The sequence below is a fragment of the Polyodon spathula genome, chromosome 11, assembly GCF_017654505.1.
Source record: "Polyodon spathula isolate WHYD16114869_AA chromosome 11, ASM1765450v1, whole genome shotgun sequence".
Lineage (NCBI taxonomy): Eukaryota > Metazoa > Chordata > Actinopteri > Acipenseriformes > Polyodontidae > Polyodon > Polyodon spathula.
In genome coordinates, this window is record NC_054544.1 from 18,114,059 (window position 1) to 18,134,487 (window position 20,429).

A 20,429-nucleotide genomic window follows, 5' to 3' on the forward strand; every position below is an offset into this window, starting at 1 on the left:
GTAAAATGAACAAATTAATAAAAAAAATACAGTACAGTAATAATAAATTATAGAAATAGTAAAACTGATAATAAAAATTATAAATAATTTACAAATCAATAAACATTACCATACAAACTGTTAGTTCAGGTACAGTAATCATTGCCTGTACGCTATTTTAAGAAGTCTTTTAGTCTTCTGGCCACATTAACGTTAAGGGTTCAAAGCCTGTTTAAAAGTGCTTAAAGTGATTTGCAGCCACACTAAACACAGTTCATTACTGAGTTCAACAATCGAGTTTGAAAACTACTTGGAGGTAGTCTCGGACTTGGTTGTGTTGACATAACTGGGTTAGATAAACTGGTTTAACTGTAGTCTGGACGTGAACCGTGTCCGAGTCTGGTTACACAATATTCTCTGATATCCCCTAGTGCTTTGTGGTAGTATGTTGCCATAATCCCATTATTCTTGTCATATTCTATTGGTACAATCAGATATGTTAATGTACTGTAGTACACAAAACTTAAGTGTCCAAAACACTTTTTAAATTATCTTAGATCACATCATCACATATTAGCAAGTTAAAGGTATTTATTTTGACTTTTAATTAAATTAAAGAACTGTTATCCGCCCCAGATTTTCCCTTTGTGCAAATGTCCATCTCATTTATTTACTATGTCATGGGCACGAATTATTCCCCTTTTGATTACTTAGGCACTTTCTCGTAGCTCCTCCGTTCTGCTCCCGTGTTCAATGAAAATAAACAACAACATTTACGAGGGGGGAAAAAGAAAGAAGAACGTGTATACATTACAGTGGTTTCTGGGTTACAGTCATCCAGCAAAGTGTTTTTTCAACAACAGCTGGGCTAAAATAACCCAGTCTCATTACGGCAATCTGGATGCTCTAACACTGTTGGGCTAGGGTTCAGGTAAATCAGTTTTGAACTCTGTTGTCGTTTTTTTTGCTCTAATGTGGACAGGCCCTTAGACGCTGCTGCTTTTATAAGCATGAAAATATAATTCTGACTGCTTTCGTCCTTTTTAAGATTTCTCCAATAATGTACAGTTTGTCCTTAAGTGAAATTGACGATCGTTTAGCACTGGCCATGATAGTACTGCATAAATTACAGTAACAGAGAGCAAGGTCAAGTTCAAACAGCAAGAAGTTGGCCTACGAGTACGCAATATGCGCAGCACAGACCGCTGCGTGCCGTCGCGGTGCGTGCGTAATAACAGGAATAACTGAACAGGAATCAGATTACCTACTAAAAGGAGAATTTAAACAGGATTTAATACAATTTTGTTCGGTTCCATGATACTGGTTCTTTATATCAGTGTGTACGTTATATCCCAGGTACGTTATAAGTTATAAATGGGTTTGACTGTATATATTAATATTATTCCTGCATTATCTATGCTGCACTGTAGTCCTGCAGTTGTGTGTGTCTCTACTGTTTACTTGTAATGTTGTGTTACCTTATTTGTTTTTTATTTAAAACCCCAAAACCTACAACCTAAAATTTTATATGTGTGGTCTCTTTATTATTGAAGACAGCATTTTAGTGTAATTATATATATAATTTTTTTTTTTTATTGTCTGGGGTTTTGCAACATTTTACCTAGTCCACATAACCATCAGGTGGACGCACCGTGCGCTTTATTAGGTAGTCAGTTCGCCCCTGGCTTGTGGTAGATGTGTCCTGAATATATCTTATCTTCAAACCTCTGTGGAAACTGAACTCAGGACTTTCAGCCTATGCTTGGAGAGGTAAGAAGCACTGCATTATACCTGTTCATCCAAGTACATTACTATTATTACCTACTTTCTAATGGATGAAAACTAATATATTATATATATATATATATATATATATATATATATATATATATATATATATATATATACACACACACACACACACACAGTATACCGAGCATCAAAAGAAACGTATCACTATTATAAAAAATAAGGTATGTAAATGATGATCATTGACTCAATGTTTTTAGTTTCTTTTTAATCACTCAATCATTCATCCTTGACCAGGACATGCTTGAGTGACTATGACTGAAGCATATGCACTTAATCACCTAATTAGTGAGGCAGTTGAATAGACACTGGATGTGAATGATTTCAGCTGTTGAATTGCAAGCTGAAATAAAAGCAATAAAGAAAATCTGGTTAATTCCTATCCCTACCAAATACACGTGAGTATGGGGCTGTTCCCAAATAAGATAATTGGTGCTAGTTGGGAACAGACACAATGTATAAAGAGGGAGCTTGAACCTCCAATATGGAGAGGACTGCCAGGGAGCTGGTAGCAAGGAGTGCTGTGTGGATGGCAAAGGCGTGAGTGCAACTGAAATAAATGTGTGTGACTGGTAAACAATTTTGCTGTCCAGTGTAGTTAAGAGTGTTTGTGTTGCGGAACATGGCTTAGCCATCCCAACCATTTAGTTAAGGAAGCTTGTACTTAGTCTAGGTATCCAAGTGGAGATAGGCTTTTGTTTTGGATTTATTTTGTGTTTAATAAAAGTACACAAAAGTGCAGTTCTGTGTCTGAGTCTTCTTCCTATTAAAGCTTCAAGCTCCCTTGTTATACTCTATACAAGCATTTCTATTTACTTACCGGTTGGTATTTTAGAGCAATGTTTCTTTCCCTCGGTTTTTTTTTTATCAAATATTTCTGTGTTGTGTTGTGTTTTTTTGTTGTTGTTGTTTTTTTTTTTTTTTTTTTTTTTTTTTTTTACTATTAAACATGCATATGATATAATATGTGAGAATTGTTGTTGTAAAGGGGTGTCTTTACTCCACAATACTCAGTAATGTCATTGTAATGAGAGTTTTGTAAACTATGGATATAATATATAAAACCTGTTCCCACAACAACTGGACCTTCGTACATGACCAAAAAGCAGGAGCAATATTTTCATTGTGATTTTCACATCTGGGACCAGAAAGACAGAAACATTAGAGTATTGTTTATGTTTGAAGCATTTAGAACTTGAAACCTTCAAATAAAAAAAGTCTACAAAGTATTGTTGATAATTCACTGTGTCGTTCACAATTTCGCAAAATAATGCTAGCTTGATGACACAACACCTGTACTGCAAAGTGTTCATCCTTTTCTTTTCTGTCAACGTGTCTCATAGTTTCCGAATATTTTGTTTAAATGTGTAATATGTGAAAAGCCACGAGATAGGCTATTGGGTTCCTCCTGCTTACCCTTTCATTGCTCTTCTGTAATTCCTGTACTATGAACAAAGTTTGCTTGGGTGATAAAATAATGTGCAAAATAAAGATGCAGTCTACTGGTTCTGCGATTAAGCACAAACAATTACAAAACAGAGCTTCTCAAGAGCAACTTTAAAACTGTGTGGTCAGTGAGCTCAGCTGAGTTCACCAAGGACTCATTAAATGAATTTTTACATTTTGGGTTGGCTGACCCCTACAGTTGGATCCAGATAAAAATTAACTTAATTATTGGAATTGAAAAATCTTTAAACAGTAGCACGGATATCCAATAAACCAAGACAAAGTTTACTTTGGGCATTCACAGACCTCAAAAAGAAAATAAATGGACAATTTCAGTTTTTAGATACACTTTTTTTTTTTTTTTTTAAATCTCAATGTGTAAACAATACTACTGGGGTTAGTACTTCAGCTGGTATTTATGTCTGATGTTCGTATTTAGGTTCTTGGTACACATGATGCATTTATTTTATTTATTTTGAAACTGACTGATTGTTTTCAAGGGTAACCTGGTGCAATGCAGTGCAAATTCAGCAGATCAGGACAACCCCCCACAACACAGACATTTGAATAATGTGATGTTGTCTTTTGATAGCTTCCATCTGTTGTCAGTGTACCATACTTGTAATTATAGTTGTCAATATATGGAAAATATAGCCTGTTAATTATGAATCACTCTTTTTCAAATAATAGTCCATGTATTTGTTATATATAGGAATGTATATTTAAATTTGGGTTATGTACCGTATACTTAATCCTAATCCTAATTTTAAAATCTCTTTCAAATTGCAAAATTGTGATTCATTCCCCCCAGCAGGATGAAATATTATTATCTTTATATCCGATGCTAATCAACGAGTGGGTGTTCTCAGAGCACTAAGTACTGGATGAATCAACAACATCATATTAATCAGCGTGCCGTCAAAGTCATCATTCTGGTGTTTTCTTGGAATTATCAGGGCATTGTTTAAGTTGCTGTACACTAATTCCAGTTAAAAACAAGAATGAAAAAAAACAAAAAAAAAACACCAAAGAAATATACGGCCCATATACCCAAGTATTGTTTGCTTTGTATATATTTCAGATAAATGTTTATTTTCAGTATGTGAGTATGCCTTCATTATTTATTTTGTATATTTATATATATATATATATATATATATATATATATATATATATATATATATATATATATATATATATATAATACATACACACACACACGCACACACACACACACACAAGGAAAACTAGGGAAACCTATTTAGGTGCAGTCCATCTTTCCTATATATCTATTTCTTTTCCAAAAGCATTCCCAGTTGTTTATAAATCCCAGCCCTTCTTGCACATACAAACCATCCAGCCAAGTAGCATGTACAATGACCACAGACTCTTGTGATTTAATAATCTGTGCACTCTTGATTCAGTATCCTTTACTTTTGCTCCATTTTACAGGATCTTTACAGCTAAAATCACTTTTGAAAGAGCGTAAAATGAATCGGCTACTAACAACACCTCACCCCTGTTTAATGCTCCCAACTTTGTCAGAGCATGAATGAACTTAGTTCTGTTTGACCTTCAACCTATATTCTGATTTTTGCAAGATGTTTGTTTGACTTCAGCTCCCTGGAGATCAAGCTACAGCCAAGAACTGCAATCCAATACTGCTAGTTATGAGTCTTTCAAAAGTAGTCAAACCAACCCGATGGTAAACTCAGGGAGAACCGCTCCGATACAGCAATTTGTGCAACTGGTGGGGTCTTGTGCCAGGCAACATGTTGAAGCCAACTGTATCTACAGTACATCCAAAGGTGACGTAGGCAAGCATTTAAGTACTTGTAAGGATTTTAATCATGTACATTGTTTCTATTGTTATCACATTTTTTGTATTGTAGAATCTTTGTAAACCTGAGGCTTGAGCGCCCAATTTTACAAAATATGAAGATGGTAACAAACCATACAAAATACATGCCTGCACAATTACTTGGTGTTCAATAACCTCTGTTTTAGAATAACTAAAACAGAGAGAACCATTGGCAAACTCAGACCACAACATGGTCTCATTTGAAGTGCTTTTTAAAACCTAAAAATTAATGACTAAAGTGAAGGTTTACAATTTTAGAAAGGCAAACTATGAAGATATGAAACGGAGACTAACAGAAGTAGGTTGGAGTAAAATAGAGAAAACATCCACAGAAAAAGGATGGCTGTTGTTTAAAAATGTAGTACTAGAGGCGCAAAACAATTACATCCCAAAAGTAGACAAATCAAAATTTAAAACAAAATTGCCCAAATGGTTTAATAGATCAATTTAAAAAAAATAAAAATATTCAGCAAAAAAAGGCACCAAAAACAAAGTACACAGAAAGAGGACTTGGAACTGCAAACACAAGTCAAAAAAAAAGTTAGAAAGGCCAAGGAAGAGATAGAAATAAGAACATAAGAAAGTTTACAAACGAGAGGAGGCCATTCGGCCCATCTTGCTCGTTTGGTTGTTAGTAGCTTATTGATCCCAAAATCTCATCAAGCAGCTTCTTGAAGGATCCCAGGGTGTCAGCTTCAACAACATTACTGGGGAGTTGATTCCAGACCCTCACAATTCTCTGTGTAAAAAAGTGTCTCCTATTTTCTGTTCTGAATGCCCCTTTTTCTAAACTCCATTTGTGACCCCTGGTCCTTGTTTCTTTTTTCAGGCTGAAAAAGTCCCTTGGGTCGACACTGTCAATACCTTTTAGAATTTTGAATGCTTGAATTAGGTCGCCACGTAGTCTTCTTTGTTCAAGACTGAACAGATTCAATTCTTTTAGCCTGTCTGCATATGACATGCCTTTTAAGCCCGGAATAATTCTGGTCGCTCTTCTTTGCACTCTTGCTAGAGCAGCAATATCTTTTTTATAGCGAGGTGACCAGAACTGAACACAATATTCAAGATGAGGTCTTACTAGTGCATTGTACAGTTTTAACATTACTTCCCTTGATTTAAATTCAACACTTTTCACAATGTATCCGAGCATCTTGTTAGCCTTTTTTATAGCTTCCCCACATTGTCTAGATGAAGACATTTCTGAGTCAACAAAAACTCCTAGGTCTTTTTCATAGATTCCTTCTCCAATTTCAATATCTCCCATATGATATTTATAATGTACATTTTTATTTCCTGCGTGCAGTACCTTACACTTTTCTCTATTAAATGTCATTTGCCATGTGTCTGCCCAGTTCTGAATCTTGTCTAGATCATTTTGAATGACCTTTGCTGCTGCAACAGTGTTTGCCACTCCTCCTACTTTTGTGTCGTCTGCAAATTTAACAAGTTTGCTTACTATACCAGAATCTAAATCATTAATGTAGATTAGGAATAGCAGAGGACCTAATACTGATCCCTGTGGTACACCGCTGGTTACCACACTCCATTCTGAGGTTTTTCCTCTAATCAGTACTTTCTGTTTTCTACATGTTAACCACTCCCTAATCCATGTACATGTGTTTCCTTGATCCCTATGCGTTCAGTTTGAGAATTAAGAAACACGCCCTGGAAACAGTTGTTTTCGAAAGACCGGTGTGAGATTTATTTGGTAAGTAGACGAAACGGGTAATAGGTAATACCTAACTTGCATCTTTTGTGCGGGACTTTTTCTAAAAATGCTGGCTGTCTCTGAATCCAAGTAAACTATGTACTGCGTTCAGTTGCATCTTCAAAAAAAATGAGAATTAATCTTTTTGTGCGGGACTTTGTCAAAAGCTTTCTGGAAATCTAAATAAACCATGTCATATGCTTTGCAATTATCCATTCAAGAGACTGCTGCGATGTTGCATCCTCAAAAAAATCAAGCAAGTTAGTTAGGCACGATCTCCCTTTCCTAAAACCATGTTGACTGTCTCCCAGTACCCTGTAAAAACTTTACCATATAGGTAATTTTGCCATTTTGGATCTCTATTATAGTTTCCATAAGTTTATGTTCTCATATAATAGAAGTTAGGCTTACTGGTCTGTAGTTACCTGGTTCAGTTTCTGTACTTTCCCTTTTTGTGGATCGGTATTACGTTTGCAATTTTCCAGTCTGAACAACCTTCCTTTTTCTGTGAAATCCCCCATTAGTGTTTTCTCTATGTTCTTGTTACAGATTATCCAATCTATGTTATCTCTGTTTCATACCTCGAAAATTGTAAACCTTATTCATTTCTGGGGTTTTAAAAAAACTTCAAATAAGACCATGCATGTCATATGCAGACAGGCTAAAATAATTAAATCTATTCAGTCTTGAACAAAGAACACTACGTGGCGACCTGATTCAAGCATTCAAAATTCTAAAAGGTATTGACAATGTTGACCCAAGGGACTTTTTCAACCTGAAAAAAGAAACAAGGACCAGGGGTCACAAATGGAGATTAGACAAAGAAGCATTCAGAACAGAAAATAGGAGACACTTTTTTACACAGAGAATTGTGAGGGTCTGGAATCAACTCCCCAGTAATGTTGTTGAAGCTGACACCCTGGGATCCTTCAAGAAGCTGCTTGATGAGATTCTGGGATCAATAAGCTACTAACAACCAAACGAGCAAGATGGGCTGAATGGCCTCCTCTCGTTTGTAAACTTTCTTATGTTCTTAAAACTAAGCAGTAGTACAATCTGTGGCTTGCATAAGGCAATGTTTTAGGGGGAGTGCTCGTTAATGTGGTTATAATAGCTAATTAAATAATTCCATAATTCTTCCGTGCACTTTCATATCCTATCAAGGACCACATGTTATAACAAGGAGGACTGTTAATTGTTGTAGGGTTTAAATGACTTCCAATTGTTAAACTGTACCCTACATGGTAATCATTGTCAAAATGTGCATGTCTAATATTGTAGATGGCAGCTTTAGTCGAGGAAAAGACAAAGCTGAACTATTAGACCATTTTACAACACTGGAGAATTGACTACCCATCCATTGGTAACATCGTGTAAAAAAATTATTAATTTTTTTTGGTTCCTGGGTAGTAAGTGTTATTTCCTAATTGCTTATGCCTCAAAAGTATAGAAAATGGCTATTATTCCCCACAAACTTTGTTTTTGTGACCAGGACAGTGATATTTTGAAATTTACCGAACATTCCAGATAGATTCAGTGCTGAGTAAACTTGGAGTAACTTCTAGAACTTTCTCGAACTTTCCAGTAATATAAATAGTAGTATAAATACAGGGGCCTTAAGCCCACCAGTTCAGTTTAGTTCCAGCTGCATAAGTGGATACATATCTGCATTTTTCTGAGATGGCATCAAGAGGCTGCAATGGTGGCATTCCTGATGGGTCTCCAAGGCGGTTTTACCAAGTTTCCCTGCTATCTTTGCCTTTGAGACAGCAGGGACACCAAGACGCACTACCACAGACGGGACTGGCCACAGCGGACCGAGTTCTGTGTGGGGAGGAACAACGTCAAGTGGGAGCCACTGGTGGACCCCCGGAAGGTGCTGATGCCACCACTGCACATCAAATTGGGCCTTATGAAACAATTTGTCAGAGCTCTAGATAAGGAGTCGGCAGCCTTCAAGTACCTTCAGGACTTCTTCCCTAAGCTGTCTGAGGCAAAGGTCAAAGCCAGTGTCTTCTTCGGACCACAGATAAAGAAGATCCTGGAGTGCAATGAATTCCCCAAGAAGCTCACTAGTAAGGAGAAAGTGGCTTGGAACAGCTTTGTCGCAGTGGTTCGGGAATTCCTGGGCAATCACAAGGCCGAAAACTATGTGGAGCTGGTTGAGACTCTGGTGAAGAACTACGGCACAATGGGCTGTAGGATGTCCCTCAAAGTCCATATCCTTGATGCTCATCTTGATAAATTCAAGGAGAACATGGGAGCGTACTCGGAGAAAGAGGACATGGTACAAAGGTAATTCTTGAGGTCCTCTTTTTCTTGCATTGATGAAGAACTGGTCCCACAAATCACCTGATTACCGTCCAAATTTAGCAACAGCTTCAGAACATTTCTTGGTGACGGTGTCAGTATATATTTTTCCAGATCTGGGTGCGTCAGGCATGTATCCCTACTTTGTATCACAGTACCTCTAGCCCTTCTGACAACAAGTGCAATTTCATCTGATAAACTGCTCTGGTTGTCTTTTTGGAAAATAACCGTTGGGTTTTCCATTAGCCTTGCCAGCATGGTGGAACGTTTGCTACCTTGAAGAGGACTAAGAGGAATCAGAGGTAGCCCTTTGAAGTCACTAAGCATTTCAAAATGTGAGTTGAGAAATTTCCAGAACTTAGTGAGCCACTCTACAGGAGGGTGTTGACTATTTCCTATATCCCATGTCACATGAACAGAGCACTTTTGTTGTGGTAAAGCATACTGAATTAGTTTAGCCACCAACACTGCCTTCAAATTGAAGATGTTCTTAAATATTTCTAAATAAACAAAAAAAAAAAAGACCAATAAGATCTTGTTAAAATAGTTTACTAGTTTTCACAGACAAGACAGTTACGTTAAATAAATTAAGTTTACAATGTTGTTTAAGAAGCCAACAACAGTACAGAAGGTTGCATTTAATCTAGTTAAATCATATTGTCGAGTAACGAACACTTTTTCTGTAAAAATGCACTATTTATATTATGGTAAGTGTTAATTGTGTAAGGAAGTTTTACACCCTGGCATCTAACCTAAACTGTTTTCTCATGATATACCTTTTTATCAAATAGTCAAACAGTATATTTACCGTTATCAGCCAACTTCTTTAGGTGGTGCAGAAGGTTTGAACTCAGATCACTCTGAACAAATACATGGTCTAAGCCAGGGAGCAACACACTGCAAGAAAGAGAAACCAAAAAAAACCACAAGAGTTTAAAAGCCATAATTATAGTTATAGTTATTGTTGTTGTTTTTGGAGAGTATACTAATAACTATACGTGCACCATGGCATGTTTAAAAATTATTATGATACTACAATGGCAATAAAATGATTTAGTACTTCGAGCCAACAGTAGAACAATGGCAGAATATAACCACTGCAAACCATTTGCTATATTTAGAATAGAGAGCTGTAAGAACCTATCCCATAATGTTCTCAAATTCTTTTGGATTTTAAAAAGAAAATTATTCATCAAGTGAACTTGGTTTATCGGTTCCTGAAATGTGTTATTTCAACTGATAAGGTAAACTGCCAAGTAGAAAAGCACTCTGGGTAATGCCTTTGTCAGTGTAAGGATTTAATATTTAAAACTACCTACCATGGAAATCTGTCATTTTCAATTAAAGCCAAGGCATCTTCAAAAAAAGTGAATGATCCATCACTGAGAGGGAGGAGTTGAAGGCCTTTCAGTTCATGGTACTGCCCATCGCTTATCACATCTCCCAGAAAAAACAACTTGTCATCCTTCGTTAGGTTTGTCAGACTGCTTTGCTGGAGGACCTTCCGAGAAAAACCTGGAGTAACAACCTGCAATGACTCGGGGCTTTCAAAAGTAGCCTGGATTGCATTAAACACATGAGGAGGAACTTCGACTAGAAACTCTCCCTCCGTTATCAAAAAATCCTTAATTGTTTCCTGCAAGCGTGGACCCTCTGTGTGGGGACAAAAATGTGGCATCTGCTGGTTTCACACATTTGGTTTCATCTGCAAGAAAAAGGACTCCCAGTTTTAGGAGTTGTTCAAACATTTTGGTTGCAATGGTCTGCCAGTGTTCCTTGTGTTTCATCTGATGAAGGGTGGAAGCTAGCAGCACAGAGTTTCTTGAAAGGCTGATGGCATCCAGGACGATCTGGACGTATGCAAGGGGAAGGAACTCCTGTACAAGAAGTTTGTTCCACTTGGCTGCTTCGTCATGCATCTGGTCTTCTTCCAGCCACTTGATGTTCCGCCTGTTGTCCGTAAGTCCAAAGCAGGCATTCACATGCACTGGGAGCCCTGTCCGGTTGGGCTCATTATTGGGAAGAGGCAGAAAACAGCTCAAACGGCCATCAACCAAGGTTTCCTCCTTGTCTAAAGGGAATGCAAGGCCAACCTGGGGATAAAAGCTCAGCTTTTCAGCAAAGACGTCAAGCTCTGGCACCTGTCCTTTTTTTATATAAGAGCTTTAATGAGCCAACGATGACTTTCCTCTCCTTTACATGAACAGTGCACTGAAATAACCTTCAGACACGTTGCTCCTTCCGTCTTTGAAAGAAAATGACTGGCATTCTCTGACAAAAGGAGTTTTGAAGAAGTGAGGTCTAAAATGGGGTGTGTTGCAGTTACTTTGAGTAAGAGACTCACATTGCCCTGTGAGTCTATGCGCTTTAGGGAAATTGAAGATACATTTCTCAAGAAAAGGAGACTCATGTCAGCATCAACGCTGAAACTCAAAAAGTTTCACAATTTTATCAGTGTCATATAATGTATCTGAAATGGCAGAGGGTTCGTTCCTCAGTGGGAATCGAAAAAGTGTCCCAGGAAAGTCCTGCTTTGCAGTGATGGCTTTTTCCCATGTCACAGTACCAACTTCTCCCAAGAGAGACCTGAATGGAAGGAACTGATCGTGAAAATTCATCAGTTCGTCTCTGTCTTCAGCTTCATCAAGGGACCAGATATAGCCTCCTCTTTCGCCAAACAGTTTCTCCTGAGGATCCAACATTCCCAGGTGCTAGACGCAGAATATACTGGGCAGATCTAGAAAGCAAGGGAAGGGGCTAATAAATATTTGAAATTCACCTGCTGCAGATAAGGAAGCAGGAAGAAAATCATGAAGATGATCTTTTGACTTTATTGTGTAAGGTATCAGCTAAAGGTCAATAATACACTTTCGAGTGCCATCAGACACCTTTTATTACACTTAAATAAGATTTCATTTGAAACTATTGCAAATATTTGCTATCAAAATAACTGTGAATCCCAGTTATACAGATGTATACTTTTCATATGTGACACCAAGGAAGATTAGAATAGTGTATTTGGAATGCAGTTTAAAACTTGTTAAACATAACTTGAACAAGAGATGCACAAAAACTTGAACCAGGTGAGGCTTGTCTTCTTGTAAACATTTTAAAATATATTACACACCCTCTCTCTTGCTTATCTGTGCAATGCATTTGTTTGTCTAACTTTTGGTAATGCCATTCAAAATATGTCGTTTGCTCTCCCCCGTTTTGAAATGGACATGTACCGCTACCCCTAGCCCTCCTGTGCTGTTGAACTAATTTACAGTGGGCCCCCCCCCAGCTTGTTCATAGGTCCCAACTAGACTAAGACATGAGTGATAATCATAGAGTTGTTTTTATTATTATCTGTAATGTGATAAACAGAGTTGAATCCAATTCCAAACCTGCCAACCTTGTTTGGGTCTTTGCGTTTGATACTTCTGCCAGTGCTCTGTATCCCTCCCCAGTCTTCAGAGGAGAAGACAGCATTATTATAGGCATAAAGGGCAGGACCTGAAAATATAAAGGGACATCACACATCATGCACATCCAGAGCTGATTAGGGATGATATGGAATACAGTAAATCCCCTCATGTTTTAAAATAAAAGGGTTAATTTTAGCAGACAAAGTTTTTTCTTTTATTGAAAAACCGATATGAAAAAAAAGTGTTAAGTTTATGAAATTAAACTGAAAAGAGTACCTATGCCTTTAACTAATAATAATAATGATAATAATGCAGTAAAAAAGACTACCTCACACCATTCACACTCACACCATCTCTCACTCACACCCACACACTCGTTCACTCACTCTCACACCCTCACTCTCCTACTCAAACCGTCACACTCGCACCCTCTCTCTCACACCCTTACTCTCATACCCTCACTTACACCCTCATTTACTCTCTCACACTCACACCCTCACTCTCTCACACCATCACTCACACTCACTCTCACACACCGTCACTCACACCACCTCTCTCACTCACACCCTCGCTCACTGTCTCACACCCTCACGTACACTCACTCGCACACACCCACACACTCTCACTCACACCCTCACATACACTCACACACACAGTCACTCACACTCTCACTCACACTCACTCATACCCTCACTCACACCCTCAATCACACACACTCTCACTCACACTCACGCTAGCTTAGGTACAGCTTTATTACTAAAATAGTTCATCAGAAAATTATTATATGTTACATCTAGAGATGGGCAATAAAAGTAATTAAAGAGTAATTGTGGGAGATAAAAGTAATTATGAAGTGATGGAAAGTTTGTGGAACAACCTTTTGTGTGTCTGACCTGATTTTATCTGCATCTCTGCCTGATTACATGCAAGTACAATTTTAAGGCAGAACTTATTCGTTCAATTTTTGAATGATACATTTCAGCTGCTTGTTAGTACAGAATTCTTTAGTACAACACTGTGGGATAGTTCTGATTTCAGCCTCGTCCGTATGCTCGTCAATGTTGTTTCTGTAGCATTAATTCATACGGGTTCAAAAGCCCAGAGCTAGCACATGGGTTACTGCAAAATTGGGTTACTATTACACATGCTTTCTATATAACAAAAAACTGACAATTTTAAAATGTGACATTTCTAAATCTAACATGAAATACAGGCCTATCACATGATTTCAGGATAAATTCAGCAGTTCCTGTAGGTTCCCTCTGCTGGGTAGTGCATTTCAAAGCAAAGACTCAACCATGAGCTTTTGGCTTTTGATAGACTTGCAATATTATTTTGTAGTTTCTTTGATTGCATGATTGTTAAGTAAAAGATCAAAATTGTTAAAGTGTTTTTTTTTTGTTTTTTTTTTAATTGTCTCAATCCTGAAATTCTAGTTGATGCTTAACTCACAGGTATAATTTAAATACAGCAATACGTTTAAAACTTAGTGTATTTCAAAGAAAATAAAGGCTAATGATACATTTACATTAAATCTTCCTTTTTCTGTCTGGGAGACACAAAGCATCTCACATCAAAGCAGAACACATTCATAGAGATCACATTCAAACAGATTGTGAAAATTCCCCTGAAGAACTCCAGGTGGTGCATTTTTCTTTAGGACTTTATAAAACGGCCACCAGCTGGTGTCGTTTCACTAGCACTGCATCCCTTTAGCATCTGATGATATGTTTTTTGGTACAACAATGAATTGAATGAATTTATTTTGAATAAAAAAAACTTCATGTTTATATATCTGATTAATATATTATTCAGATTTTACATTAATATATAACACAAGCACCAACAGATGTGAAATTAATATATACATTTTTTAAAAGATAGTAAGTTATAGAAGTTGTATATTTGTTACGGTAAAAGTCTGAATACTGGGACAATTATCAAGCAAAACAGTAAATATCTGAAATATGCATGATAACACTTTATTTCGGACATTTACTGGTAAATCTCAAGAATAGCCAAGTGGCTTTAGCTAATGACTGAATGCCTCGCGTTTGGGAATTGTAAGGCTTCAGGAGCCCTGTGTAACTCCAAGTGCCACAAAACCCTACCATGCTGTAATAAGTAAATAAATCTATTTACTGCCTATCTATGTGACATAACCAAAGTGTGACTTTGTGTTAAACAAACTAAAGTCCTAAATGGTTTAAATTGCATTTGACATAACTGCATATTTGGAGTACGATACCCTTACCAGAATGTTTGGTTGTTCTACATAATATTGTTCAGTACCATGTTGAGTGTTTGGCCAATTGCGTGCCACCACGTACGAACTCCTGGCCACGGTCGGCTGTGGCATAGCCTAGATTCGAACTGGCGATCTCTAGGCTATATGGTGCATCCACTCGGGAGCCCCTTATGATTATTTTCTTAATGAAAAATGCATATGCAGAAATAAGTATATTGTTCGAGATTAATGTTTTTTCTTAATGGAAAATGTGTATGCAGAAATACATACATTGTTCGACATTAATGTTTTTTCATAATGGAAAAAGTGTATGCAGAAATAAATATATTTTTTGACATTATTATTTTGTTAATTGACAATTTATATGCAGGAATAAATACATTCTTTGATGACATGCCTGAATTTACCAATAAGCCTTGGTAGGAGTGAAATTCTCAACAAAAAAGTGCAGGTACCTGTATGCACAGCCAGGTGTAAACATTTAAAAAATTGACACAATTTGAGTGCCAATGAATAAATAGTTTAAAAATGTATACATATTGGTACATGATGCATTTATAAATACAAAATAAGCCTTAAAAAAATAACCAATTCTGACTTGCTTACCAAATCTGAAGCTGCACTTTGATCCTGTTTTTTTTTAATATTATTGTAAATCCCTGCTGTCCCACACATCACTTGCCATTTTAGAAAATTTTGTGCAAATTCCGGCAATGTGGTAAATCGATGCAAGGCAAAGCGCGTTATGTTAATTATTTCTAATATTTATCAACTATGTAATTCATGGCGAACACTGACGTGAATTTTTGTCTTCATATTCATGTGCACCAATGTTCGTTTAGAATATTTCAGATAGTTTCCCCGCCATACTAAAGAAAATTATTACTACTTCATAATAATGATAATTACTCCATACCGTTGTTTTCACGTCTCACTGCTAAAGTCTTCTCTCGTTGATTAACCAATGAGTACTGACACAAAGCGAAACGGGCAGAGATTTGTGACGCATGCCAAAATGAAATCTGATCAGCATGAAAGCTCGGCAAGTCAACATGAAGTGATTATACTGACGTTAACGGCGGCCAATAGCAGCAGAAACAGAAGTAGTATGAGGAAACAATACAAGCAGCACAAGCGCATTTGAGAAACCTTGCGCTAGTGGACTGTGTGAGTGGATGGAATGCATCTGTGTTGGATGAAAAGCAGATTAAATAAGTCCCGGTACCCAGCACTAGCACCAAAATAAGTCCATAAAATGGTGATGCTCGAGTTGATAAACTTATGGAACGCATTAATGGAAATGCCCAGTGTTATTTTTGATGCATCTGCCGATGGCTTGCACCACCCAGTTCTGTCAAATTTCTTTTCTTTTTATGATTTCATGGTGAATAAACCTGGCTTGTTTTGTGCTGATGTCATGCTCATACCTTCTGTAGATACTATTTCCGTCAGCACAGCGATTGCCCAAACGTTTGCAAAGTACCAGCTAACTTGGGATGTGGCTTAGACTTGCACAGATTCTCGGTCTGGAAGAAAGAAAGTTCTTTCACCAAGAACAATTAGAAGAATTGTGAGGATGGTTAATAACTGTCCGAGATTGACTGCCAAAGATATTCAAAGTGAATTGACTGCAAGTGGGACTGGGGTTTCCATTTCAACCACAGGTTGAGTATTGCCTGGTGAAGGTCTCAATGGTCGCAGGCCAAGGAAAAAGCCACTCTTAGGAAAACGTCACGAGGACAATCGCTTAAAGTTTGCAAAACGGCATCTGAATGATGGATATGAGTTCTGGTCAAAGGTTTTGTGGAGTGATGAAACTAAAATTGACCTATTTTATCACGCTGATAGTCGTTATGTTTGGAGAAAGTCTGATGAGGCGTACAAAGAAAAGAACACCATACCTACTGTCAAGCATGGAGGTGGTAATATCCTTCTATGGGGCTGTTTTTCCTCTAATGGGACAGGAAATTTTGTTCCAATACATGATAAAATGGATTCCATAGCAGACCAAAAGATACTGGCCAATCATCTGAAACCCTCCACTACAAAACTTGGTTTAAAGCGCAACTGGACATTCCAACACAACAACAATCCAAAGCACACACCAAAATCTATTTCAGAATGGTTAAAGAAGAATAAAATCAAAGTTCTGGAATGACCGATCAAAATCCGATTGAGAATCTTAGATATGAGTTGAAGAAGGCTGTGCACAAGAGAAGTCCTCGGAATTTGAATGAACTGGAACAATATTGTGTTGAGGAATGGTCGAAAAGCACTAAAGAAACATGCCAAAAGCTTAAAAGAGGTTATTATTGCTAAAGGTGCCTCAACAGGCTATTCATTTAATTTTCCTTGTCAGGGTATGGATACTTTTGAATTAAATATGCGGTACAATTGTTTCTCATACCGTTCATTTTGTGAATTACGTTTTTTGTAAATTACTAATGAATGAAATAATATAATAATAATGACCATGAAACTACACCCTTTTTAAGTACATGTTTGTTTACAAATTATTGTTATTCTAAGAAAAAAATGTAAATAATATTACAGGCTGCTATGAGTAAATCGCGATTTACCAGGGTGCGCGGAAATCATGAAATTAGCCAAATAGCGTGATTTTTACAATATTCTTAATAAATAAAAAATAATTTTATCATTATTTGTATTTCATACAAACAAAAATCACATTAATGAAACCGAATAGCTCTGCTGTGTGCCTGCATGTACTATTCACCATGCTCACACTGCTGCAGTGATTATGTCGTGTGATTTTATGCAATCTAGGCGGGAATTTAAAATACTACACACTGTAAACAAGAAAATGGATATCTCTATGCAAAATCATACTACACACTGTAAACAAGAAAATGGATATCTCTGTGAATTTAACATCAGTTTCTGTAGCTGCACAGGTTTATGTTTCATGATTTTAACTCTTAGTTCTTTGGTATAAAAGTCAGGCCAAGTAGCTGGATCATAAAATATCACATAAAGATTACTGACTGGGTACTGGGTTTACAATACATGATTCAGTACGTTGTATTTGCTGTTGTATATTTCGAATGTAATGTCTCTGATTCACGTCTTTCCTCCGGCTCAGCTGTTCTTTATTTTTCGCGTGATGAGGAGGTTGGCAGTTCCGCTGCCGCACTATACTTCAATCTGCTGTTTTCGGCCCACTTTTAACCATTTACTGTGCTTGTTTTTTTTTTTTTTTTTTTGTTTTGTTTTGTTTTTTTGTTTTTGTTTTTAGCATTTTCTGCCTCTTTTCTGCTCTTTTCGCTTTGAACAACCCGACTTGTGTTTTGATGGCATATTCGATATACCGTACGTTATGCACTTACTACCACAACTGTGGAAACGTTAGCTTACTTCCACCGAGCGCTTTTTTTTTTTTTTTTTTAAAGTCTATTATGGAAAATTGGGGTGTGATATAGGAGTTCGCACAGAGAATTAAATATTATAGCTTCACTCTGAGTCCCGCCTGCGTAGCTCTGATTTGATGTGTCAAAACTGACAAAAGTTTTAAAGGGTACACACATCAAAACTGGGTGCCTCCCTTGTCAAAGAACAAAAAACAAAAAGCGATTACGCCCAAAAAAAGGATTGGTTTGGGCGAAAGTTTTTATAGAATATCTTTGGTATTGGCCCCAGCAGAGTGCTGGGCCCGGGTGCTATCGCAATCCCTCGCACACGTAACAACTACACCAAAAGCGAAAAAACTTGATATCCTCACCCCTTTGATGGTCTTATAGAAGAAACGACCCTTACACCTAGAATGGTCAGGTACCGTTGAAATAATATTTGTACTTATACTATAACTTAATTGTTTTTGTGTTATATCTTTATAACTTATAGATTATATAATATATATATATATATATATATATATATATATATTATATATATATATATATAATATATATGTGTGTGTGTGTTTTGTGTGTGTACAGTATATTCTTTAGTTAATTAGTTGCCTGGTGTAAACCCACGGTTTAGGCTGTAAGGTTTGTATTACATAAGTAATATGGGGGTGGACATGTCTCCAGGTTAAATTTAAGCATGCTCTGCAAAAAGGCTGGGAAACACTTTCATGTAGATCCCATTACCTTGTCTCACCTGCAGAGGTAAGTATCAGCTTTACTTGTTTTTTTTACAGTACATACAAGGCGCACCTTACAAATACACTATACAGGTAGTTTAAGTAAATAACACTGTATTTAAATCCCTAACTTTCTGAGGCAGTGGGGTTACCTGTGCAGCACAGCAAGTGGCTAACTCAGTGCCAAAAATTATATTGGAGAATTAAAAGAAACAAAGTACATAAAAAAAGACCACTGTGCTTCCAAGTTAAGTATTAATTTATACTTATTGGTCCCTGTACTTAATCATAATATTTGACTCTATACTTGTGCATTAACTATATATTTATTGGATTTTTTAAATTAAAAGATTAGAAACTAAAATAGCAAAATTATGCAGGCAACACCAATGGTGAACAGGTTCAGTCTTGTTAATTTAAGTATACTTACCTCCTTTGTTGACTTGCCATCCTGTTTCATTTGTGAGTACCTAAAAACAATGCAATACTGTATATGCCATGTGAAATATTCTGAAACATTCTCTTCATACATTGAACTTTACTAATATCCATGATATACAAGTAGAATACCTTTAATTACAGTATATTTTAAATAAATCCAGATTACATTTGATATGTAATTCAGAGATATGAATTTGATATAATTGTGATATATTATGCTTGAATTAGAACTTTAAGAAGAGTTCATTCGTTAAAGGGCATTAAAGTTCATTAGCAAACATGCCTCGTGGTGAGGGCATATTCACAAAGCCTTTTCCACAGTGTTATCAAACAATAGTTTTGCATTAAAACCCCGTTGATATTAGAAAGATTAATATATACGAGTCCAAGGGCACTGGAACTAGGGGTGCGGTAGCACCCCCTAGCTTTGCATGGCTTCCATCATATTCAGGGGTTACAGCTTCGCCACTTAAAAAATTGGTCCAGCTCCATTGTATACGACCCAAAAGCTGCACACGTAAATGTTTTGTGAATATGACCCGCAGATTCAATCAATCTGAAGCGCAGCTGACACTATCCAGATTACTGAACAAGAAGCCCAGCAGCACATAATTAATTGCTTCGCTCACTCCAGACACAGACAATTTAGATAAAGTATGTTCTTTATAAAAATAAAAATAAACAATAACTCGCATTTTATTCATCGTCATATACCAGTTTTAGCCAGCTAAATGTATAAATATATCAAGTTTATGTAACAACTGGTATCTGCAAATATTTGTAAAACAATTAATGTTCAAATAATAAAGAATATACATTTAATCTGAATCTTCTAGCTATAGTAAATGTAAAAAAAGGCTGTAAACTTACCTTAATATTGGTCACGAAGTGCCTCTCGTGCGTGCCCTGTCAACAGAAGCAACTTCACTGAATCAGCATGCAGTCTATGCCCCATTTAATTGCTGAATCAGTCATCTAATTAAGCCGCCGTCCCGAGAGCCAGAGAGGGAGGAGCCGCCGTCCCGAGAGCCAGAGAGGGAGGAGCCGCTGTCCCGAGAGCCAGAGAGGGAGGAGCCGCCGCTCCCAGAGCCCGAGAGGGAGGAGCCGCCACT

At 37.0% G+C, this 20,429-nt stretch overlaps 1 pseudogene; it reads right to left on the reverse strand.

Annotated features, from left to right (window-relative positions):
* Positions 1-10,738: 10,738 nt before the first annotated feature.
* LOC121323061 lies at positions 10,739-13,209 on the reverse strand (annotated as a pseudogene).
* Between the last annotated feature and the right edge of the window lie 7,220 nt (positions 13,210-20,429).